Here is a 25,399-nt window from a genome sequence, read left to right as displayed (position 1 = left end):
GGCTGAATAGGGGTCCCAGACCCGGGCACTATGACCCCTGGCGGGTTACTAGATCCTGCACCTGGTGTGTTGAAGAGGTTTCGTGGATCGTAAACCGGAGGGAGTCGAGATTGGGCCTTTTAAGGCCTCCTTCTCAGGACCTCATTGGACGTGTTTTGATCCATCGTGAGCCGGAAGGACTGCGCTTGAATCAACTGGGTTTGGGCGTCGAGAGCCGCCCTTTCCGCAGCCATCCTGATCACTTCTGCTGCCAGATCCTCCTTAGCTTTCACTAGATCCAATTTTAACTGCGCCACCTCCGCATCATGCTGAGCTTGATCTGCCGGGTCAACCGTGGTGGTTAATAGAGCCGTCATCTTGTCCGTGAGATCCATTAGTACCTGAGCCGGCGAGGGCACCGGGTTTCCCGCTCCAGCAGCGGGGTTCTGAACAGACTATGCACCGGCCATAAAGATTCCAACCTGACTTGGCGGCTCAAACGGATCCGGAATACTGTCACCATCGGAACAACCCATGAGCCTGCCATCTTGAAGTTGATACAACGAGTTTGACTCATCGGTGGACGACTCGCCGTCAGAGCCGGCACCCGCCTCATCGCCAGATCCAGATCGATCAGAGGGCCCTCCATGGATACATCCCACAAAAGCATGCCTTAAGGCAGGCCGGGCCCGGCCGGGTCGTGCACGCTGAGCCGTCTCGACGAGATCGGTGCAGAGACCCGGCTCAGGGCCCGGCTCACCAATCTTGCCAATGAAAACATGAATTCCGCCGAAGGGGACCCGGTACCCGTACTCAATTGAGCCGGCGTCGGGGCCCCAGTTTGCATCGTCGATGTAGAGCTTGCCGCGACGACTCTTGGTCATCCGGCCCACAGCGTATCCCTTGAGCCCTTCGAAGCTGCCCTTCAAGAACTCAAATCCATCGTGCGCTGGCCCCACGGTGGGCGCCAACTGTCATGGAATTGTCACGGCAGATGTCCTCGAGCTAGGACTTAGTCGTGGAGCCATCGCAGCTAGGAAGCTTGAAGGGGTTAATGCGGGACAAGGAACACGAGGGTTTATACTGGTACGGCCCCTTACGGTGAAGGTAAAAGCCTACGTCCAGTTTGAGGTGGTATTGATTAGGGTTACGATTACCAGGGAGCTAAACTGCTATGCCCGGCTCTCGATGAGATTGTTCTCGTCCCTAAACTGCTGCCGGGTCGTCCCTTTATCTAGGGAGGCTGACGCCCAGCAGTTCTCAGAGTCCCGGCCGGCTCATAAGAGTGTCCGGCTCGGACTCTCGACTACTCTTGCCTTACACTACAAGTTCTACCATAATAATGATTGTAACTACGGGCCTTAAGCCATATCCGGGTCTTAAGCCCATCTTTGGCCCACCGTCTTTAAGCTCGGCGCCAGGCTTCTGGCAATGACCATATGAGTAACCCGGCCCCTCCTGGCGGGTGACTCTAAGGTCTATATCCTCAACAAGAGTGGTGGGTGGACACGTATTAAAGGCTGAGAATCTGAAACGGCTAGTGTTACTCAACGCACGCTCACCACGCTGTCGGCCGCAACGCACGCTGAACAGACGACGTGGCTAACAAAATATAATTAGTTTGGCCGATGCTAGTCTAACAAATCATTAGCACTAGCCCATTGGTATTGAACGCATGGTTACAACCCTAAGGTCCTGGGTTTGAGCCCCAGGCCAAACTATTTTTTGCAGAGTTTTTTTGGGAGTCTGAATTTAACTTCTGGTTCAACTGTCTGAATTTAACCAGGCTAGTATCACAAATTAAAATGAACTGTATAAATGGCAAATTAAAACAAATAAAGTATCACAAATTAGAGTCACAAATTAAGTACCATACATTCAACATTCTCCACAAGTTCATATGTCTGAATTTAACCAGGCTAGTAGCAGAACACACACTCAGTAGCATAACACAAACTTAGTAGAATACAATCAAACTTAGTAGCAGAACACAAACTTAGTAACAGAGTTTCAATGGTTTCCACTAGCATTGAAATAGGCTGCAAACTTGCTAGGAGGTTTCTTCTTCCTCTTGGCTGCTAATATCCCTGGTTCTCCAGTGGATGTTCTTGGTGCATTGAAGGTTCTTGTTGATGCTGATCCTCTTGGAGCTCTTGTTGATGCTGATCCTCTTGGAGGTGCTGGTGAAGACCTGGCTGCTCCTGCTGAAACTGTTGATGTTGAACCTCTCTTATCTACTGTTGTTTTTCTGTTCCTCATTGCTTTAGGAGGTGGAGCAGATGAGGCTGGCATCTGTGAAGTTTGTTGTTGATGTGGTGGTTGTGGAGGTGGATGTGTAGCACTAGAGGAACCCCTAAAAATTTCTCTATTCTCCTGCATGACAGAATCAAAACAGTTAGTAAATAGACCAGACCTAAAATAATTAAACAAAGAATGCAACATTTATAAATGACCTGGTGTAAGTACTTTCTCATCTCAAGACTTGGTTTTAGAGATTTCCCATAGTTAGTATATCTATGGCCCTGTAGACCACAATTGTTGCATGTAATTGTTCCTATCCTGCTTGTGTCCTTTGGTGCAGGCACCTCAAACTGGCCCTTTCTCCTAGTTGTCTGTTTCTTCCCTGGTTTTTCTTTGAACACTGGGGGCTCAATATCCTGAGTATGGGTGTCAGGCCAGAATTCAGGACCAGGGACAGGGTACACTATGTCTTTGTATGCTTCAATATATAGTGGTTTTTTGAAAAATTCATGCACATAGTCCTCTGGGTGCATGTGAAGCTTGCTCATTGCTGCTATTGCATGACTCATGTCACACCTGTCATGTCCCACCTCCTGCAGTCACATGAGTTAGTAGCTATGTTCACACAGTACTGATTTTCACCACTAGACACTTGCCAAATGTCAGGACCAGCCCTAAATCGTTCAACGGTGTATCTTTTGAGTGGGCCCTAACCCACAGGTCTTTTCCCAGGATCTTACCTGACTCTTCTAATTTTCCCGAAGCTATTCTCAAATTCATTTAAAAGTTTGACGTAAGAATGAATTTCATCAGTCATATGCCTTTGTCCAAGATCTTCCAAATTCTTTCATTGTTGATTCAACTTTTCCATTCTAAATTGTTCCGAAGTGCCTCAATAATCATGGTGGTTCTCATCATCATTCTCAACATTTGAAGACCGAAGAAGGATTTCTCCTAAATCTTGTCCATTCTCTTGAAAATTCATGATTCTAACTTGTTGCCGTCCTCTCATAATTGTTTTGAGTGTGAGAATTCTTTTCACCCATCCGGAGCAATTCAGGAGTCTTTTCAGTTTGATTCTCTGGAACTCATCATCTCAGAATTATTCATTCTCAGCTTTCAGCTCTCGTTCTCGAATTCTTCCAGTTCATCATTCAAGTATTATATAGTCAGCTCGGGATCTCTGCGTTCACTTGTATCTAAATTCTCTCAAGTATCTTCGTTCATTTTCTAATTCTTCCCGATGTTTCTTTACTTTTCTTCGTTCATTTTCAATTCTTATGGTGGTTCGTTCAAGATTTCTATTCCTTCGTTATCATATCAATTCATTTGTTGTTTCCAAATCCTACCGGTGGTTCCATCAAGACCTTCCCAAGTTTGCGCCATATCTATCTTAATCCTTTCTACGAGAATAAGTAGTATGACAAATTCATTGCTTGTCATCAATTAATTGGTGAAGGATGAGCATAATGTAATTCTTATTCTTGTTTTATCGAGTAAATTCAATTCCTTATTCCGGAGGTTCATCAAAATTCTTGATTTCATTTGTTCATCTTTCTTTCCGGAGTTCCAAGTTTTCTCGGTTATATCATTTCAAAGCTTCATCTTATCACTGCAAGGCTTCACCTGGTGTTTTCAACTTCTCTTTCTTTCTATCATCCTTTTATTATCGGAGTTCTTCATGGAGGCTCTACATGATGGTTCATCAAGGATTTAATTCCTTCTCGAAGTGTTCATCGAGATTCTTTTCAGAGGAGCTCAAGTATTCTTCATCTTGCATTCCGAAGTGCAATTCGTTCTACCTTATCATTTGAGGTGGTGTTATGTCATTCTTGACAATTTGAGTTCGCTTTTCATGATTCCCATGTTGCCAAGAATGAGATATTTTAAATCCACCAATCTCTTCGTTGGATTATCTTGTGTCATGTTTCACCTAAAGCCTTCCCTAAGGAATGTTGCTATTATGGTGCTTATCAATGATCCAAGTTTTCTCCTATCCTCTGGGTGAAAGAATTTTTTCATCGCCTTGGTGCTCTCACTCAAATCAATGGCTTCCTTTAGTGGCCGTTTGTCACCTCATAATGTTGAGATGTTTCCATAAGTCCACTCCAAGCTTATTCTTTTCGTTGTTGGTTTTCCAACAACTCCGTTCTTCTCTGTTCTTTTCATTGCATTCTTTCATTTCTACCGGAGGCATTGTGATATCGCTCTCTTCGACCCATCTTCTCGTTTTGTCAAGATCATCTTCTTTCCTTGCTTATCCATTTAACCGGAGTGTGGTGTCATCTCTTCAATTTCTTTTCATCTTATCAAGTTTCCTTCTTTTTGTCAACCGGAGTGCTGTCAAAATTATGTCATTCTTGTTCCTTGGCTATCTCGTTATATCGGTGTGGTTTCATATTCTTTTTGTCGTGGAATTGTCACGGCAGATGTCCTTGAGCTAGGACTTAGTCGTGGAGCCATCGCAGCTAGGAAGCTTAAAGGGGTTAAACGGGACAAGGAACACGAGGGTTATACTGGTTCGGCCCCTTACAGTGAAGGGAAAAGCCTACGTCCAGTTGAGGTTGTATTACTTGAGGTTTCGACGACCAGGAGCTAAACCGCCCTGCCTGGTTATCGATCTGATCTTACCCGTCCCTGAACCGCCGCCGGGTCGTCCCTTTATATAGGGAGGTTGACGCCCAGCGGCTCTCAGAGTCCCGGCCGGCTCATAACAGTGTCCGGCTCGGACTCGTAACTATTCTTGCCTTACACTACAAGTCTTGCCATGACGGCGGTTTGTAACTACGGGCCTTAAGCCATCTCCGGGTCTTAAGCCAATCTTTGGCCCGACGTCTTCAAGCTTGGTGCTGGGCTTCGCGTGATGACCATTATGAGTAACCCGGCCCCTCCTGGGCGGGTGACTCTAATGGTTATATCCTCAACATTAGGCCCCAGATTGATTTGAACCGGTTCATGTCAATCTTCAATCCCCTTGAAAGAAAATTTTCCGGCTTACATCTGCGCGAAGGTTTTAACCCGCCGTGACATCATCTTCTGGATTCCTGATAACCCTCCATGACGTCATCTTCCATTAAGTTCATTTCTTTATTCCGTTAAATCCCAACGGATCTTATCTTTAATGGTCATCCCGAAAATCGAGGCGCTTCTGTGGCGAGATAATCACGCCGTGACCTCCTCGTTTCTCGCGCCCACTTATGAGCTTCACCTTATAAATAGCCCGGTCCATGAGCCTCCAGTCACTCGTCGCCTCCATCTTCTTCCTCCTCTCGCCACTGTGCTGCCGCCCGAGCTCTGCTGCCGCCGCAGGTTTCCTCGTCTTCACCAGCTCAGGCCGCTGCATCAACCTGACGTGACCAGAGAAACGCGACGAACCTCCGCAGCAACTCCGCATCTGTAAGTCCCTGCACCTCTCCACCGTAGATCCGCATTAGGGTCCCGCTGTTCTTCCTCTGTTCTTCGCGGTTCTTCTCGAGTTCCCTGTAGTTCCTCCACTACAGTCACGTTTGATCCAAGCGTAGTACAGAGCTCCTGCGGTAGTTGTTGCGCATCCGTTTTTATGATAGTAGATCCCCTTTGTTTGCAATAAGATCTCGTTCTGAATCCATGAACTTCTTCTGCGTCAGTTCTAGGTCTAGAAAATTTTCTTTTTAGCCGACCGTTTTGATCCAAAACAATTACTGCGATCTGTGAAACTTGTTTGCGCCAAACTTAGTCAAAAATGGCGTCTGTTTAGTTATGGCGGCTCACGTTTCCGGCTTAAAAGAAACCACGCGCCGTAAAAGTTCCGGCTCATTTATGATAAAGCTGTAGACAATTTGAATTACTCACGATGCCCTCAGCGGCTTAGATAACCCGATGCACTTAGCCATATGTCATTAGGCCCCTTCATAAGCCGCCATTTGAGTATTGAACTGTAGACATCTGCCGGGTTATAATTGAACCGGACATTTTCCTTTTGTCATAGGCTTCATCTTTCACAATGCCACCCAAAGCTCCCAAGGCACCCATCACGTGCAACTGGATGAGATCCAATGTCACCGATGACACTTTAGCTGATTTCGTGAAGACGGGTTACTTGCCCAAGAAGGATATCATGTCTTATCGTGCCCCTGACCCGTCGGAGGAGAGACCTCAACCAAGAGATGGTGAGGTGGTGATATTTGCTGATCACATGAGCCGGGGCTTCGCACCGCCCAGCTCAAAATTCTTTAGAGATGTTCCAAATTTCTTTGATCTGCGGCCGCAAGACATAGGACCCAATTCCGTGTCAAATATTTGCAACTTTCAAGTATTCTGCGAAGTCTATCTTGGAGAAGAGCCCAGCCTGCTGCTCTTTAGAGAGCTATTTTATCTGAACCGCTAGAACGAGTGCGCCAACGGGCCGAGCCTGGAACTTGGTGGAATCTCCATTCAACGTCGGAGAGACTGCCTCTTTCCTTACGCTGAGCCGCCCAGCCATCCAAAGGACTGGAACCAGACATGGTTCTACTGCCAGGATACTTCATCGGCTGACGAGAGCCCTCTGCCCGGCTTTCGTGCCCTGCGTCTGGAGCCAAGTCACCCCCTGCCGGATAAGCTAACTCAAGCCGAGCGTCAACCTCTGATCCCCACCATCAACAAAATTAAGGCTCTCCTGGGAAATGGCCTCAACGGCATTGATCTGGTCCGGGTCTGGATCTCTTGGCGGGTGATCCCCTTAAGCCGCCGCCCCGGCTTAATGTGTGATTATACGGGCCGGAAAGATGACCCTCTGCGACACAGCCGCAACGATCTACCTGAAGACGTTGTTGACGACATGACCAAGTCCCTCTTAAATGAGAGCTTGACAGACTGCGGGAGGACTGGCTTAAACCCCTTCTGCAAGACTAACCCGGCCCCAGCGGTAAGCCACTGATCTGAACGCCTTACTTTTCCTTTGGATAGTTTTCATTTGAACCTTTAAGAAGTCTTTATTGTATTTTTCAGGCTGACGATAAGTTCTGGAAGGTCAAGTATGACCATGAGGCGGCTAAAAAAGCCAGAAAGGCTAAGAAAGCCGCCAGGAGAGCCGCTCCCCGCAAAAAGGGAAGCAAGCCTACCGCCTTAGAGCTGCTTCAGCTGGATGATAGCTCCGAGTCAGAGGTAACCCTTAATTCCTTAGACCCTTCTTTTGTTTCCGCTTTTCATCTGTCTTTTAACCACCTTATTTAACTTGATTATCCGCAGGATGATACCGGAGCGAGTAACCCGGTAACTGAAGAGGTAACTATACTTTCCTTCGACTCGGACCCCTTGCCAAGGCTGAAAGTCCGAAGAGTAACCCGGAAAGTAAGCTTTTCGCATCCTTTAGCTTATCAAGATCCTCAATTTCTTTTGAAGCAACAGATTCATGAGAACCGGAGGCAAACCCGGGCCAGCAAGGATGCAGACCTCTCCTCCGGCTTACCCGAGGCATCAAGAAAGCGCCGGACTGAGGTTATCTCCAACTTATACCCTTTTCATCCTTTAGCGGGTGTCACTCGTCAACCGCTCAATTCGTCTGATTCAAATTATCAGGAAACTTCACCTTCCTCTGGTGATTCTATGCAATCTACCCTGCCGGCTTTCAAGACCGCGCCCGGGTAATGACGATCATCTTATGTTGTACTTATCTTACTCATGCTTTTGTACTAACCTTTTGTCCCTTCAGTGCTCAAGCAAAGCTCAGTAAAAGAGCGAAGAAGAATAAATCGGTCGAAGAGCCGGTCCTAACTGAACCGGACCTGAAGCCACCGCTCCAACCGACGAGCCAGTCATAGAGACTTCTACCAATCCGGACATCTCCAGCCCGGCTCAGCCGGCCGATGACCCGGACGTGGTAATCACCCGGACGGAGTTTGTCGAGCCGGGGAGACCCACTGCACTGGCTAAGTGCTCTGCCAAGGAAGAGTTGCTAGAGCGCCGCAGGGCCAAGCTGGACATCACCAACTACGCTAACTTGAGCATTGGAGACATCATTTCTGGCTATGTCAATCAGGTGCACAACAGCCGGGACCTGGAGATTGACATGGTGAAGCAGATACAGCAGAAGTCCGAGGTACTACTCTCTTGCTTACTGCATAGTCATCTTTACCATACTTAGCCCCCAAGTCTACTACTTATGATAGAATATGTTGTAGACTTAACTTCCGGCTTACTTTCACGAACCGGCAATTTGTAGATAGAACCTTTCAGCATACATTAGCCCCCAAGTGCCAAGTGTCTTTTGCTTGGAAAGTGCTTGGGACTTTAAAGCTGTATAATAATTATTCATACCATAACCCGGAAATTGTACAGGCTGCTTGCAAGAAATTTGAAGCTGATATCTCTGAGCTGAAGAACCACCTGAAGACTCAGGAAACTGAGACCCGGAAGGCCAACGCTAAATTTGAATCCAGTGTTGCTGCTCAAGAGAAGCTGAAGAAGAAGTTTGAAACCGAAAGGAAGACTTGGGCCGAAGAGAAGGCGGCTCTGGTCAGCCGGGCTGAACAGGCGGAGGCGGCTCTGACGGAGAGAACCGCCGAACTCTCCGGCTTAAAGCGCCATGTGTCACAGATGGTCGCCGCAATCTTCGGTAAGTCATTCTGCAGACTTTCAACAAGTTTACATTCTCTATGTCTCATAATTCCCATCATTGCTAGCGGCTTACCTGACGTTAAAACAGGTCCCAGAAGCGCCAACCTCAATCAGAATGTGCTGACCAAGCTGAAGGCCGTGTACACCTTGGTTGAGCAACTCTACACCGGGTCACATCGTGCTTTGGCTGTTGTGGCCCTGTCCAATGAAGTTCCAACTCACCTGGCGGATGTGCTTCGGCGGCTTGCTGTTCTTCCTCAGCGCTTCCAAGAGCTGCGACGGGCCTCTGCAAGAGCCGGAGCCATAGCTGCTCTGAGCCGGGCCAAGGCTTTCCTCCCGGAGCTAGACCCGGCGGAGATCGCGCTTGGATACCCCAGTCTGAAGGAAGACGGTACTCCCTTTGACCAAAAAGATTTTGCTGATTGTGTGAAGAGTGTGCGCCCGGTGGCTACCTTAATTGGGAATGACACTGACCTCACCAAGTATCAGCCGGGCTATGACTCGGAGAATCAAAGGATCCCCACTCCACGCTACGAAGCAATCAGCTTGATCCCTCCGACTCGTAAGCATACCTTCGCCCCGGAAGTTGACCCGGCCTGGTTAATTGACGAGGAAGCTCAATTTGAAGCTTTGAGCGGCATTGACTGGAAATCGTCAACCTTCCAGGTCATAGGAACAGCCGGAGGAGCGGAGAGGGATGAGCCGGAAGCTTCGACCCAGCAAGCGTCTTGAATCTTTAGGCGGCCCATGGTTATGCTTGTTAACAATGCCTCACCTTTTGGACTCGGGGAGTCTTGTAATAGAGTAGGACAAATATTTTAACTTTGTCGTGCCATCGTGCACGTGTTGAATGCTTAACTCCATTGAAGTTGCTTCCTTATATTCCTCCGGGTCATAATTGATCTGTTATTTTCCTTAAGCTCGAATAGCTGTCTTTAACCATCCTACATAGAAAACAAGTCACAAATCTCTACGCGGCTTACCGCACTGAGAATCATAGATCTTATACATATAACCCGGAATATGAATCCAAGTCACCAAAGACTGGTCCTCAATTATATCCTTGATGTAACCATAATAACATACTTACAGGCCTTCAAGTATACTTCCGATTTATGTAACCCGGATAATAAGGTTGGTACCTCAACTCCGGTTTACCAGTTTTGATAATGCTTATTGTGTGCGACTAACGCTGTGAATCAAAGTTAAGTCGGCGGAGTAAGAACCGCCGTGCACGCTGTTGATACAACCAGAAGAACTTGTTGCAAATCAGAAAATCAAAACTTAGGGGCTTCCGGTTCGAATACGACCAGAGACCCGTCCCAAAGGGGTTAAGCTAAGATTCGAATGCGATCATATAGCCCCCGGTGGGTTTGGCGATGCCGATCAAGAGGGTACCGACAGCTATGTTCTCTTTGGTTCGAATACGACCCATGTTTGAACAGGAAGCCCCCAAATGACTTTAAAAGTTGTTTAACGATGCTGATTCGAATACGATCCACGTCGGTTCCCAAAGGGGGTTAAGCTATGATTCAAATATGATCAAGGAAACTCCCCGATGAGCTCGGCAGTGTGCCAATCAAGTGGGTATCGACAGCTATGTTCTCTTTGGTTCGAATACGACCTATGTTTGAATAGGAAGCCCCCAAGTGATTATATTGTTGACGGCTAGATTCGAATACGATCGTAAGCTGGATCCACCTCCAAGTTACCATGTGATCTTGTAATGGAAATAACACATTTACCTTTGGAGGAGAAAAAGGACAGAGGTCCTGCTTTATTACTTATCATAATATATACATGGCTATAGAAATATGTACATTATGAGAGCCGGTGGCTCAAGTGTAATAAGGCCGAAGCTGAGCTATGTTCCACGGCCGACGGGTCTCTTCCCCCGACTTGCGTGAATCTTTGTGCTCCCGAATGTCGATGAGGTAGTATGACCCGTTGTGCAAATTCTTGCTGACCACAAAGGGCCCTTCCCAAGGTGGGGATAACTTGTGCGTGTCTGTTTGATCTTGGATGAGCCGGAGCACCAGATCACCTTCCTGGAAGACACGGGACTTAACCCGGCGGCTGTGATAACGGCGGAGGTCTTGTTGGTAAATCGCCGAACGAGCTGCTGCCACATCACGTTGCTCGTCCAACAAGTCAAGAGCATCTTGGCGCGCCTGCTCATTATCTGCCTCAACATAAGCCGCCACTCGAGGTGAGTCATGATGGATGTCGCTAGGGAGGACTGCTTCTGCTCCGTAAACCATGAAGAAAGGCGTGTAACCCGTAGATCTGTTAGGAGTAGTATTAATGCTCCATAACACGGAGGGTAACTCCTCCACCCAACAACCCGACGTCCGTTGCAAAGGGACCAAAAGCCGGGGCTTGATGCCTTTCAGAATCTCCTGATTAGCTCTCTCAGCTTGACCATTGGATTGAGGGTGAGCCACTGATGAAACATCAAGTCGAATATGCTCTCGTTGACAAAACTCCTCCATGGCGCCTTTAGACAGATTGGTACCATTGTCAGTTATGATGCTGTGTGGAAAACCAAAGCGAAATATCACCCTTTTCATGAACTGAACCGCAGTGGCCGCGTCACACTTGCTAACTGGCTCTGCCTCAACCCACTTTGTGAACTTATCAACCGCCACCAAGAGGTGGGTCTTCTTATCCTTAGACCTCTTAAAAGGCCCAACCATATCAAGCCCCCAGACCGCAAATGGCCAGGTAATTGGAATCATCCTCAGCTCCTGAGCCGGTACGTGAGCCCGTCGTGAGAACCTCTAACAACCGTCACATTTACTGACCAAGTCCTCTGCATCAGCATGAGCCGTCAACCAGTAAAAACCATGACGAAAAGCCTTGGCCACAAGGGATTTTGAGCCGGCATGATGGCCACAATCCCCTTCGTGAATCTTACGTAAGATTTCTTGACCCTCCTCAGGGGAAACACAGCGCTGGAACGTTCCAGTAACACTGCGGCGATGCAGCTCACCATTGATAATGATCATTGACTTCGACCGCCGGGTTATTTGTCTGGCCGAAGTTTCATCCTCAGGCAAATCTCCCCGGGTCATGTATGCCAAATATGGTACCGTCCAGTCTGGGGTGATGTGGAGAGCCGCCACCAACTGTGCCTCCGGGTCAGGGATAGCCAAGTCTTCCTCTGTAGGTAACTTAACAGAAGGGTTATGTAGGATGTCCAAGAAAGTATTAGGCGGTACCGGCTTTCGCTGAGAACCCAGCCGGCTTAAAGCATCAGCCGCCTCGTTCTTCCTGCGATCGATGTGCTCTACTTGGTAACCCTGAAAATGTCCAGCGATGGCATCGACTTCACGGCGATAAGCCGCCATGAGAGGGTCCTTGGAGTCCCACTTGCCCGACACTTGTTGAGCCACTAAATCTGAATCGCCAAAGCATCTTACCCGGCTCAAACTCATCTCCTTAGCCATCCGAAGACCATGGAGCGAGGCCTCGTACTCAGCCGCATTGTTAGTACAAGGAAACATTAATCGTAGCACATAATGAAACTTGTCACCTTTAGGGGAAGCCAATACAACTCCAGCTCCCGAGCCCTCCAATTGCCTAGACCCATCAAAGTGAATAGTCCAATATGTATTATCCGGCTTTTCTTCAGGCACCTGTAGCTCTGTCCAATCGTTGATGAAATCCACCAAAGCTTGAGATTTGACGGCAGTGCGTGGTACGTATTTCAGACCAAGAGGCCCAAGCTCTATAGCCCACTTAGCCACTCTTCCTGTGGCTTCTCTGTTTTGGATGATATCTCCAAGGGGAGCAGAACTAACCACGGTGATGGGGTGGCCCTGAAAATAATGCTTAAGCTTCCGGCTTGCCATGAACACCCCATAAACAAGCTTCTGCCAATGTGGATACCGCTGTTTGGACTCTATAAGCACTTCGCTGACGTAGTAAACCGGCCGCTGAACCGGATACTCTTTACCCTCTTCCTTGCGCTCCACCACCACAGCCACGCTGACGGCTCGTGTGTTAGCAGCTACATACAGTAATAAGGGCTCCTTATCAACTGGAGCAGCAAGGACTGGGGGCTCAGCCAGCTGTCTCTTCAAATCCTCAAAAGCAGCATTAGCAGCATCATTCCAGATAAAGTCATCAGTTTTCTTCATCAACTGGTACAGTGGCATGGCCTTCTCACCCAAACGGCTTATAAACCGGCTTAAAGCAGTGATACGACCCGCCAGGCGCTGGACGTCGTTTATACACGCCGGCTTAGCCAGAGAGGTGATTGCCTTGATCTTCTCCGGGTTAGCTTCAATGCCTCTATGAGAAACCAGAAAACCCAAGAGCTTGCCTGCAGGAACACCAAAAACACACTTGGCCGGGTTAAGCATCATCTTGTAGACCCGGAGATTATCAAAGGTTTCTCTCAGATCATCTATCAAAGTTTCCTTCTCTCTGGACTTCACCACAATATCATCCACATAGGCATGAACATTGCGCCCAATCTGGTTATGAAGACAGTTCTGCACGCAACGCTGATAAGTCGCCTGTGCACTCTTGAGTCCAAAAGGCATGGACACATAACAGAAGGCCCCAAAAGGAGTGATGAACGCCGTTTTCTCCTGGTCTTTAACTGCCATTTTAATCTGATGGTATCCAGAATAAGCATCCAAGAAACTTAAACGCTCGCAACCCGCCGTAGCATCAATGATTTGATCAATACGGGGAAGGGCAAAAGGATCAGCCGAACATGCCTTGTTTAAGTCCGTGTAGTCCACACACATCCGCCAGGTGCCATTCTTCTTGAGCACGAGCACCGGGTTAGCTAACCACTCTGGGTGAAAGACCTCGACAATAAAACCGGCCGCCAAGAGCCGGGCCACCTCTTCACCAATGGCTTTCCGCCTCTCCTCATTAAACCACCGAAGGAATTGCCTGACCGGCTTGAATTTTGGATCAACGTTGAGAGTGTGCTCAGCGAGTTCTCTAGGTACACCTGGCATGTCAGAAGGTTTCCATGCAAAAATGTCCCTATTCTCACGGATGAACTCGATGAGCGCGCTTTCCTATTTTGGATCCAGATTGGCACTGATGCTAAACTGCTGAGATGAGTCACCTGGAACGAAATCCACAAGTTTAGTCTCATCGGCCGACTTAAATTTCATTGCCGGCTCATGCTCCGTAGTCGGCTTTTTCAGAGATGTCATATCTGTTGGGTCAACTTGTCCTTGTAAAACTTCAACTCCTCTGTTACACAAACAGATTCTGCATAAGCCGCATCGCCTTCCTCACACTCCAAGGCTACCTTCCGGCTGCCATGAACCATAATGGTCCCATTGTGACCCGGCATCTTGAGCTGCAAATACACGTAACACGGCCGCGCCATGAACTTAGCGTAAGCCGGCCGCCCGAATATAGCATGATACGGACTTCTTATCTTAACCACCTCAAAGGTTAATTTTTCCACCCTGTAGTTATACTCATCTCCAAAAGCCACTTCCAGCTCAATCTTGCCCACTAGATACGCCGACTTACCAGGTACCACACCATGGAAAACAGTATTGGACTGGCTGAGATTCTTATCAATCAATCCCATACGACGGAAAGTCTCATAATAGAGGATGTTGATGCTGCTGCCTCCATCCATGAGCACCTTAGTGAATTTATATCCTCCCACCTGAGGGGCCACCACCAGGGCCAGGTGACCCGGATTATCAACCCGGGGAGGGTGATTCTCCCTACTCCACACAATAGGCTGCTCGGACCACCTTAAATAGCATGGAACCGCCGGCTCAACAGCATTCACAACCCTCTTATGAAGCTTCTGATCTCACTTACACAGACTGGTGGTAAACACATGATACTGTCCACCATTGAGCTGCTTTGGATTGGTCTGGTAACCCCCCTGCTGCTGTTGATGACCCTGGCCGGACTGCTGATTAAAGCCCCCTTGACCATTCTGAGGATTAGGATTTGAGCCGCCGCCCGGGCCATGAAAACCGCCAGCGCCTGAGCCGCCACCCGGGCCATTGTTGCCATTAAAGGCATTGGAATTCTTAAAGGCCTTCATGATTGCGCAATCCTTCCATAGATGAGTAGCTGGCTTCTCCCTAGAGCCATGCCTTGGACAAGGCTCATTCAACAGCTGCTCAAGCGTCGGGCCTGACCCGCCGGCTCGGGGAGGTAGCCTCCCCTTGCGTCGCTGGTTGTTGCCCTGTGAGCTGGCGTTGGCCACAAACTCTAGGCTGCCGTCGGCCTTACGCTTGCCACCTCCTTGGTTCGCCGGGTTATGCTGAGGACCCTTGCCATTGCCGTTCTTCCTTCCCTTCCCTGTCCTTTCATCATCCGACGCGGGGTCCTTGGTACTATCAGAGTCGGCATACTTGACGAGAGCCGCCATCAGCGTACCCATATCATTACAATCATGCTTGAGCCGCCCGAGTTTCATCTTCAGGGGCAAGAAACGACAATTCTGTTCCAACATTAAGACTGCAGAGCCGGCATCCATCTTATGAGATGAATGTATTATCTCTTTGACCCAGCGAACCCAATGGGTTGTGGACTCACCCTCCTGCTGTTTACAGTTAGTCAAATCCACAATTGACATAGACTGCCTACAGGTATCCTTGAAGTTTTGGATGAACCGGGCTTTCAGCTCAGCCCAAGACCCGATAGAATTGGGTGGCAGCCCTTTCAGCCAAGTGCGGGCCGTCCCATCCAACATCATGGTGAAGTACTTGGCCATTGCCGCCTCGCTGACCTCCTCAACTCCATGGCCATCTCATAACTCTCGATCCAGGCTCCGGGTTGTAGATCAGCTGTGTAGTTAGGCACCTTCCTAGGCCCTTTGAAGTCCTTGGGTAGGCGTTCATTGCGAAGAGCCGGAACCAGACAAGGGACACCTCCGGTCCTTGTAGGTATACCCACGTCGACAGAAGCCGTCGGGTAAGCCGGGGGTGGTTGGTAAGCCGTCAACTGAGGCATCTGCTCCGCCTCTTGCCGGGCTCGGTCTTGGTCTACCGCATGAAGAGTTCCATTATGAGCCGGGCCGTGGCCAGGAGGCAAGTTATGGCATCGGACATTACTTGAGCCAGTCGCTGAGGCTATGTGTCTGCTATAACTCGGACTCCGGCCCGGATGAGGGGTTGAATGAATCTTGTCCCGGCTGTAAGAATACGCCTCTTGCTGTGCCAGAGCCGTCTGAAGGAGCTCTCTGACCCGGCGGGTTTCAACCGCCGTTGGAGAGTCACCGTCGATTGGGAGAGCCACCAGTCGCGCCGCCGCGGCGACCATGTTTTCCAACGGGTTGGCGTAATGACCCGGGGGTATTGGCACATACTGAGGCGGGGCAGGGTTCACCCGGGGAGGCCCCATCACTTGGGGTTGAATTGGTGTTCCAGTCCCGGGTGCTATGATCTCTGGCGGGTTACTAGGCCCTGCACCAGGCGTGTTGAAGAGGTTTCGAGGATCGTAAACCAGAGGGAGTCGAGATTGGGTCTTGTGGTGCCTCCTTCTCATGACCTCATTGGACGCGTTTTGATCCATCGTGAGACGGAAAGATTGTGCCTGAATCAGCTAAGTCTGGGCGTCGAGAGCCGCCCTCTCTGCAGCCATCCTGATCCCTTCCGCCGCCAGATCCTCCTTGGCTTTTACTAGATCTAACTTTAACTGTGCCACCTCCGCGTCATGCTGAGCTTGATCCGCCGGGTCAACCGTAGCGGTCAACAGGGTTGTCATGTTGTCCGTGAGATCCATCAGCACCTGAGCCGGCGAGGGCACCGGGTTCCCTGACCCGGCGGCAGGGTTTTGAACAGGCTGTGCACCGGCCATGAAGATTCCAACCCGGCTCGGCGGCTCAAAAGGGTCCGGAATACTGTCGCCGTCGGAACAACCCCCGAGCCTGCCATCCTGGAGTTGATATAACGAGTTTGACTCATCCATAGCCGACTCACCGTCAGAGCCGGCGGCCGTCTCCTCACCAGATCCAGATCCTTCAGAGAGTCCTCCATGGACACACCCCATGAAAGCATGCTTCAAGGCAGGTAGAGCCCAGGCGGGCCGTGCACGCTGAGCCGTCTCGATGAGATCGGTGCAGAGCTCCGGCTCAGGGCCCGGCTCACCAATTTTGCCAATGAAGACGTGGATTCCGCCGAAGGGGACCCGGTACCCGTACTCGATTGAGCTGGCGTCGGGGCCCCAGGTCGCATCGTCGATGTAGAGCTTGCCGCGACGACTCTTGGTCATCCGGCCCACCGCGTATCCCTTGAGCCCTGCGAAGCTGCCCTTCAAGAACTCAAATCCACCGTGCACTGGCCCCACGGTGGGCGCCAACTGTCGTGGAATTGTCACGGCAGATGTCCTTGAGCTAGGACTTAGTCATGGAGCCATCGCAGCTAGGAAGCTTAAAGGGGTTAAACGGGACAAGGAACACGAGGGTTATACTGGTTCGGCCCCTTACGGTGAAGGGAAAAGCCTACGTCCAGTTGAGGTTGTATTACTTGAGGTTTCGACGACCAGGAGCTAAACCGCCCTGCCTGGTTATCGATCTGATCTTACCCGTCCCTGAACCGCCGCCGGGTCGTCCCTTTATATAGGGAGGTTGACGCCCAGCGGCTCTCAGAGTCCCGGCCGGCTCATAACAGTGTCCGGCTCGGACTCCTAACTATTCTTGCCTTACACTACAAGTCTTGCCATGACGGCGGTTTGTAACTACGGGCCTTAAGCCATCTCCGGGTCCTAAGCCCATCTTTGGCCCGACGTCTTCAAGCTTGGTGCTGGGCTTCGCGTGATGACCATTATGAGTAACCCGGCCACTCCTGGGCGGGTGACTCTAATGGTTATATCCTCAACACTTTTGGTTCGTTAAGCCCTTGTTTCATGTCTTTCAACCCACAAGGTTCTCATAATGTTCCTTGTTCTCCTTTTCTAACGGAGTGTTTGTAATCTCGTTCATCTCCGTTGTATTCTTTTCTAAAAATTGTTTAACCTCTCAAGGTTCTTTGGTTTCACTCGTTTGTCAAAGAAGCAACTTTGTTTTACCTTTTCCTCTTCCGTTTCCCTCCGGTGCCGTCCTAGATCTCGGGACGAGATCCTCTCGTAGTGGTGGAGTGTTGTAACACCCCGGGTGTAACTTTCCATATTTGTAACTCCAACTCGTGCCATTTTCGGCTATGTGTTATGATATTCCCTTCGTGGTTGGGTTTTGCCTTTCGTTTTGCTTTTGTTCAAGTCATGCATTGCATATCATGTTATCATGTGCATCTCATTTGCATACGTGTTCGTCTCATGCGTCCGAGCATTTTCCCCGTTGTCTGTTTTGCAATCCGACACTCCCACATGCACCGGCGCACCCCTTTTGTCTCTTTTCGTGAGCGGGCGTTAAACGTTCTCGGAATGGACCGAGTCTTGCCAAGTGGCCTTGGTATACCACCGGTAGACCACCTGTCAAGTTTCGTTCCATTTGGAGGTCGTTTGATGCTCCAACGGTTAACCGGGTAACCGCAAAGTTCTTTTGTGTGTTGCAGCAAAAAACCCCTCCAAACAGCCCAATAACCCATCTAAGTCCCTTCCATGCTCTCGGTCGTTCGATCACGATCGTGTGGGAGAAAACCGCACTCCGTTTGGAGTCTCCTAGCTCCCTCTACCTATATATATGTGTGCCTCCCCATTCCAAATCGCAGATAAACCCTAGCCCCGCTCCCTCCGCGCGCCGGACACGTCCGGTCCGGCCGGACGAAGTCGCCGCCGCCCAGAGCCTATCGCGCTGCGCCACGTGGCGAGCCGCGCCCACTTCGCCGCCGGCCCGCCGAAGCCCATCGCCGGCCCCCGCGGGCCTGTGCGCCCCCGCCCGCGCGTCGCCGTCCCGGCCGCCCGAGCGCGCCTCCCGCGCCCTCGCCGCCCCGTCGCCCCTCCGGCGAGCTCCCGCGACCTCGCTGCCCGTCGCCGCCTCGCTCCGGTCACCGCCCGCCGCCCGTGCGCCCCCGCGCGTCGCCGTGCGCCGAGCCGCCTCGCGCCCCGAGCGCCTCGCCCCTCCCTCGAGTCCTCCGACCGCCGTCTCCCCTCCAGCTCCGGCGACGAGCTCCGACCGCCTCAAATCCCGCGCCGATTCCCCCAGATCCAGATCGAGGTTGACTCCCCCCCCCTGTTTTCTGCTAAGTCTCAAATTTATCACTTTATGTTGCTCTGTTCATCATGGCATATCTCATTGCATACTGCTCCATTTCATGCGTGTGTTATATCAAAATGTTCGTCACGAGATGCTCTTCATTTTGTTCCATTGTGCTATGCTCTTTGAGTCCACCTTGATGCTCAAATCTCTGGTGCAAGAGTGCTATATGATGTTTACTGCTGGTACTTATCAGAACTTGATGTTTTGTTATTTTTGTTGCATTTAATGTGTGCATCTTATGGGCATGAGCTCTACAGGTGTTTTGATCTATCCCATGCTATCTTTACAGAGGTGTATTCCATGTATTTCTGTGATATATGTGGTGACTAGCACAAGCATGCAAACTAGGCTTCGTGATGTTTCTGTTTTCAGGGACTTATGATTTTGCCAAGTCTGTTACTGCTGTTATTTTGTTGCCATGTATCCATGTGTCTACAATGATATCCATGTTTCTTTTGAGTATGTTCAGTAAGGATGTTTTGTAGATATAGTTGTGCTCTATCCATCCATGCCCCTGTTTGCAATTATGGAGTGCCCTAGCATGTCTTAATCTTGCTCTAGTTTCGCTATAAAATATTCCTGGCAGATTGTTAACATGATATTCAATTTTGCCAAGGTTGTTGTAGTTGATCCATACATGCTATGAACTTGCTCTTGCCATGGATAGCTTCATAAACATGCCATCGTGCTGTATGTTTTCTTGTTTTGTCATGCATTGCTTTGTGATGAGTGAATCAAGCTCACCAAGATGCCCTCATAATTTCTGTTACTGCCATGTTCTGTTTTCTGCTAAGTCTGAAACCTGATAACGAAACTTGCTATGTTTACATGAGTGCCATCATATCTTCTGATCCTTTTTGACTCATGGTCAGTAAGGGACTTTTGTGCTATGCTTTTAGTAGATTCATGCCATGCCTTGTTTTGCTATGTTAAGTTCCTGTAGCATGTTGATTGCTTGCTCTGAACATTGCTACCTGATGCTGTTTATGCCATGTTCAGTATTTTCCATAAGTCTGTGAAGCTGGTATCTTTTGCACTTTTGCCATGCTTGTTTGAACCTGTTATTGTGTGATATAGCCGTAGCTCAGTGTTCATCTTTTGTCAAGCATCTCCTGTAAATTACTGCCATGTGCTTTGTTGCTATGTTGGAGTGCTGTAACATAGTTTCTTGATGCATTCTAAGTGCTATCATGCTGTTAATCGCAGAATCGTGTCATTCTTGTTTTGCTTGCCATTTGCAAACCGTGCACCCGTTTCCGGTGATCTTTATATCGATTTCGACCGAAATCATCTCATCTTTCCAGTGGCATACTTGGTTTGCCAAGTTACTGCCTTGTTCATCCTTTTGTTTCTGGAGCACGCATACGCATCGCATATCATATCTCGCATATCATGCATGTATTGCATCATGTTGCTTGTGCATTTCCCGTGATTGATTGTGGTTCCATTGCTTGTGTTCTTGATGTGGGTAGAGCCGGGAGATGAGTTCGTGAACGAGGAACCTGTTGAGTACGCTTACGAGGATCAAGCTTTCGGCAACTCTGAGAACCTTGCAGGCAAGATGACCATACCCTCGAAATCACTTCTATCTTTGCTTTGCTAGTTGTTCGCTCTATTTGCCATGCTGCGCTACCTACCACTTGCTATATCATGCCTCTCATATTGCCATGTCAAGCCTCTAACCATCCTTTCCTAGCAAACCGTTGTTTGGCTAAGTTACCGCTTTTGCTCAGCCCTTCTTATAGCGCTGCTAGAAGCAGGTGAAGTTGGAGTTGGTTCCATGTTGGAACATGGATATTTTGGAATATCACAGTATCTTTTATTTAATTAATGCATCTATATATTTGGTAAAGGGTGGAAGGCTCGGCCTTATGCCTGGTGCTTTGTTCCACTCTTGCCGCCCTAGTTTTCGTCATACCGGTATTATGTTCCTTGAGTTTGCGTTCCTAACGCGGTTGGGTGATTTATGGGACCCCCTTGACAGTTCGCCTTGAATAAAACTCCTCCAGCAAGGCCCAACCTTGGTTTTACCATTTGCCACCTAAGCCTTTTTCCCTTGGGTTTTCGCGAGCCCGAGGGTCATCTTTATTTAAACCCCCGGACCAGTGCTCCTTCAAGTGCTGGCCCAAACTGGGCGATGTCCGGCGCCCCCTGGGCAACCAGGGTCTATGCCAACCCGACGTCTTGCCCATCTGGTGTGCCCTGAGAACGAGATATGTGTAGCTCCTATCGGGATTTGTCGGCACATTCGGGCGGCTTTGCTGGTCTTGTTTTACCATTGTCGAAATGTCTTGTAAACCGGGATTCCGAGACTGATCGGGTCTTCCTGGGAGAAGGTTTATCCTTCGTTGACCGTGAGAGCTTATAATGGGCTAAGTTGGGACACCCCTGCAGGGTATTATCTTTCGAAAGCCGTGCCCGCGGTTATGATTCAGATGGGAATTTGTTAATGTCCGGTTGTAGAGAACTTGTCACTTGACTTATTTAAAATACATCAACTGTGTGTGTAGCCGTGATGGTCTCTTCTCGGCGGAGTCCGGGAAGTGAACACGGTTTGAGTTATGCATGAACGTAAGTAGTTTTTAGGATCACTTCTTGATCATTTCTAGCTTCGCGGCCGTTGCGTTGTTTCTCTTCTCGCTCTCATTTGCGTATGTTAGCCACCATATATGCTTAGTGCCTGCTGCAGCTCCACCTCATTACACCATCCTTTCCTATAAGCTTAAATAGTCTTGATCTCGCGGGTGTGAGATTGATGAGTCCTCGTGACTCACAGATTCTACCAAAACAGTTGCAGGTGCCGACGATACCAGTGCAGATGACGCAACCGAGCTCAAGTGGGAGTTCGACGAGGAACGTGGACGTTATTATGTTTCGTTTCCTGATGATCAGTAGTGGAGCCCAGTTGGGACGATCGGGGATCTAGCATTTGGGGTTATCTTCTTGTCATTTGGATTTGACCGTAGTCGGTCTATGTGTGTATTTTGGATGATGTATGATTTATTTATGTATTGTGTGAAGTGGCGATTGTAAGCCAACCCTCTTTATCCCATTCTTGTTCATTACATGGGATTGTGTGAAGATGACCCTTCTTGCGACAAAACCTACAATGCGGTTATGCCTCTAAGTCGTGCCTCGACACGTGGGAGATATAGCCGCATCGTGGGCGTTACAAGAGGATCAAGGCAATTATGAATGAGTGAAGTGCTTGGTGTGTGGGTTTAGTAATTAGTAGGCCTATATATATAGCTGGCCTTGGAATGTCATGCATGTTAGGTGTATATTTTGGGAAAGTTTCATGTGCTTTCAAAACCTGAATCAAGATGGTATGAGGGAGGGAGGTACTCTTATGGTTTAAGAACTAGTTGGTTTTATCTATGATGTAATGACTTTTATGTTAAGACCTACTATGCTAAGTGAGTACTCATGCTAAGTTAAGTAAGTAAGAATGTTTTATCTATGATGAGGCTGTTTTACTCTGCATATATTATGTGTGGATAACTGACAGTAGTGACATAGTTGGAAATGATAACATACATAGTCAGTTTCGCCCATATCCAACTTAGATAGTCTGACAAATAACTGAACATAGATAGCAAGTAGATAATCACTAGAACTGAACATAGATAGCAAGTAGTACTAAACATAGTGCCTGCATACATAGATAGTACTGGCATTCATAGTCTGACATACTGCTGGCATACATAGATAGCAAGTAGGGTTTCAAACAACATATAGCTGACCAAACTGAACATTTGAACTTACTGAACTTACGAAAGTTCAGGACTGACGAAACTGAAATATTTTGCACTGACGAAACTGCAGGCAGCATCTCAGTCCTCCTTCTTCAACATCTTCAGGCACTGGGAGCGGTGCACCGTAGTCATCTTCACGGCCGCCCTCTTCTTCTTTCCCGGGGCCGGCTCCACCACATCTTCACCGCCGCCATCTTCTTCTTGCTTCACGATGACGACCTCTGGGAGATCGGCGACCTCCGGCAGCGCATCCACATGGATTGGGAGGTTCCTGTCCCCCTCCACGGCGTCAAGGACGGGAGCCAGCAGCTGCACATCAGGCTCTTCGTCGAACAGTACGACAACCTCCTCCACCTCGTCCTCAGAGGACTCGTCCTCATCATAGTCAAAGGACTCGTCGTCAGAGGACTCATCATCAGAGGACTCGTCGTCATAGTCGTCCGATGGCCCAAGGACCCATGGATTGCGCCTCTCCCAGTAAGCATTGTTGATGGGGGCTGGGAGAGCGAGGAAGGCGTCGGTGACGTGATCCGCGGCGGCCGGCGGCATGGTGGACGAGCGGTACATCCACCAACGGGTGCGCTGCCTGGGGTCGGGGGAGCGCTGCACCTCGCGCATCGCCCACAGGAGAATGGTCGCCGGCGGGAAGGTGCGGCCGGCAGGGAAGGCACGCTGCTTTTCAGCAGTTGTCATCACCTTCACCAGGCCGCGGGCGTGGTTCCTCATCATCGCCAGACTGGGGAACCAGCGCGCGATCTCCCTGTACTGCACACGCATCTCCTGGTTGTTGCCGGCGAGATCTTTGATGGCCCGCTACCAGTCCATGGCGACGGCGGTGGGGGTGGCTGTCGGCGGCAATTTCGACAGGAGAGAGGGGGAAGTGGAGTGGGCGGTGCGAGCGGCGAGTGGGCGAGTGAGCAGAGAGAGTGGTGGGTGGACACGTATTAAAGGCTGAGAATCTGAAACGGCTAGTGTTACTCAACGCACGCTCACCACGCTGTCGGCCGCAACGCACGCTGAACAGACGACGTGGCTAACAAAATATAATTAGTTTGGCCGATGCTAGTCTAACAAATCATTAGCACTAGCCCATTGGTATTGAACGCATGGTTACAACCCTAAGGTCCTGGGTTCGAGCCCCAGGCCAAACTATTTTTTGCAGAGTTTTTTTGGGAGTCTGAATTTAACTTCTGGTTCAACTGTCTGAATTTAACCAGGCTAGTATCACAAATTAAAATGAACTGTATAAATGGCAAATTAAAACAAATAAAGTATCACAAATTAGAGTCACAAATTAAGTACCATACATTCAACATTCTCCACAAGTTCATATGTCTGAATTTAACCAGGCTAGTAACAGAACACACACTCAGTAGCATAACACAAACTTAGTAGCATACAATCAAACTTAGTAGCAGAACACAAACTTAGTAACAGAGTTTCAATGGTTTCCACTAGCATTGAAATAGGCTGCAAACTTGCTAGGAGGTTTCTTCTTCCTCTTGGATGCTAATATCCCTGGTTCTCAAGTGGATGTTCTTGGTGCATTGAATGTTCTTGTTGATGTTGATCCTCTTGGAGCTCTTGTTGATGCTGATCCTCTTGGAGGTGCTGGTGAAGACCTGGCTGCTCCTGCTGAAACAGTTGATGCTGAACCTCTCTTATCTACTGCTGTTTTTCTGTTCCTCATTGCTTTAGGAGGTGGAGCAGATGAGGCTGGCATCTGTGAAGTTTGTTGTTGATGTGGTGGTTGTGGAGGTGGATGTGTAGCACTAGAGGAACCCCTAAAAATTTCTCTATTCTCCTGCATGACAGAATCAAAACAGTTAGTAAATAGACCAGACCTAAAATAATTAAACAAAGAATGCAACATTTATAAATGACCTGGTGTAAGTACTTTCTCATCTCAAGACTTGGTTTTAGAGATTTCCCATAGTTAGTATATCTATGGCCCTGTAGACCACAATTGTTGCATGTAATTGTTCCTATCCTGCTTGTGTCCTTTGGTGCAGGCACCTCAAACTAGCCCTTTCTCCTAGTTGTCTGTTTCTTCCCTGGTTTTTCTTTGAACACTGGGGGCTCAATATCCTGAGTATGGGTGTCAGGCCAGAATTCAGGACCAGGGACAGGGTACACTATGTCTTTGTATGCTTCAATATATAGTGGTTTTTTGAAAAATTCATGCACATAGTCCTCTGGGTGCATGTGAAGCTTGCTCATTGCTGCTATTGCATGACTGCATGTCACACCTGTCATGTCCCACCTCCTGCAGTCACATGAGTTAGTAGCTATGTTCACACAGTACTGATTTTCATCACTAGACACTTGCCAAATGTCAGAACCAGCCCTATGTGCCTCAGAAAACTTGGCATACTTCTTATTCTCCTCCAGTTTCTCTGAATAGTTGGGTGTGATCATCCACCTGGTTGTCTCTGTCTTTTCCCTAGTCTTCTGCCTTTTGATCATCTGCTTAGTCCTAATTCCTTCGAACATAGTCCTAGTTGGTTTGGCCCTAACATTAAGGATCATTTTGTTGAAAACCTCACTAAGGTTTTTCACAACAAGATCAGTTTTGCAATTGTAATCCATTGCAGACCAACACCAAGTCTCCTTTGGAATTTTTTTAAGCCACTTCCAGGCATCTCACTCTCTGCTTTAAGCTCTGCCATTGCTAATTCATGGTCATGTTTGGTGAATGAGTATT

This window comes from Aegilops tauschii, chromosome 4 (assembly GCF_002575655.3).
Source record: "Aegilops tauschii subsp. strangulata cultivar AL8/78 chromosome 4, Aet v6.0, whole genome shotgun sequence".
Taxonomy (NCBI): domain Eukaryota; kingdom Viridiplantae; phylum Streptophyta; class Magnoliopsida; order Poales; family Poaceae; genus Aegilops; species Aegilops tauschii.
The sequence above is the reverse complement of the archived record's forward strand: the minus strand, read 5'-3'. Positions refer to the sequence as shown.